This window comes from Euprymna scolopes, chromosome 35, assembly GCF_053919585.1.
Source record: "Euprymna scolopes isolate OS-2025 chromosome 35, ASM5391958v1, whole genome shotgun sequence".
Lineage (NCBI taxonomy): Eukaryota > Metazoa > Mollusca > Cephalopoda > Sepiida > Sepiolidae > Euprymna > Euprymna scolopes.
The window spans coordinates 59,297,682-59,299,079 of NC_136516.1; positions in this window are offsets into that span (position 1 = coordinate 59,297,682).

A 1,398-nucleotide genomic window follows, 5' to 3' on the forward strand; every position below is an offset into this window, starting at 1 on the left:
TAACAGCCAGCCATGGTTCTCCCCAGAATGTGCTGCTGCTATCGCGCACAGAAATCACTTTTTCCATAGCTACCAACTTAATAGATGCACTGGGACTAAAGCTGCTTTCAGGACAGCCAGCAACCACTGTAAAAGAGTAATAAAAAATGCAAGAGAGCTATATGCCCAGTCTGTTAAATCCAAGGTAGCTGATCAGCGGCTTGGTTCCCACCAGTTTTGGCAAATAACAAATAGGATCCTGAACAGAAGTGTGCGTTCTATCCCAACCATTATCAATGGACCAGAGGTCATCTCGTCAGCGTCAGACAAGGCCAAACTATTTGCAAAGAACTTTGCAGCTAATTCTACCCTATGCGACGAAGGCCATCAACTCCCCATATTTCCTCCTATAACACAGAACAAGCTAGGTAACATACAAATATCCGTGCATGAGGTCGCCAAGCTAATAAAAAACCTAGATTCCAGTAAAGCAACTGGCCCTGATGGCATCCCAATTATAGTGTTAAGAAGAGCTTCAACCAGAAACTTGCTCCCATACTTACGAAACTATTTAAGCGCTGCCTTAAAGGAGAAGTGCTTTCCGGCCCCCTGGAAGTCCTCATCAGTTTGCCCTGTATTTAAGAATTCAGGTGATAAGTCATCTCCCTCTCAGTACAGACCAATAAGTCTTCTCTGTGTTATGAGTAAGTTGCTGGAAATCCATATTAAATAGAGAAATAGTCAACCACCTCATGCAGGAATAACCTTCTTAGTGACACACAATATGGTTTCCGCTCTGCAAGATCTACCGCAGATGTGCTGACGGTTATATCCCAAAGGATTAGTGAATCTCTTGACAAAGGCTTCCTTTCTAGGGCAATTGCTCTTGACATATCAAAGGCCTTCGACAAAGTATGGCATAAGGGTCTACTTCACAAGATTTCCAGCTACGGTATAACTGGAAATGTTTTCTCAATCATTAAATCATTTCTCTCCGATAGGCTCATAAGAGTAGTGGTAGATGGTCAAAAATCGGAAGCCTGCAATATAAATGCTGGAGTCCCTCAGGGGTCAATCCTGGGCCCAACTCTCTTCCTGATCTACATCAATGACCTCCCTAAACACATACTTAAATCATTCGTTGACATCTATGCTGATGACATGACCATCTACGGCAACACATCAAAGGCTGTAAATGACGAAGTTCTCTCTGATTCTCTCTCCTCTGATCTCGAGTGCGTGGTTCAGTGGAGGAAGATGTGGCTAGTTACCTTTAATGCATCCAAAACCAAACTCCTATCCTTACATCATCAACGCTCTGATCCCCAGCTGGCATCAATTGTGATGGATGGCTCTCGTCTGGGTGAGGCACCGTGTTTTGACAAGCTTCTGGGTTTGACCTTTACTCCTGATCTGAAA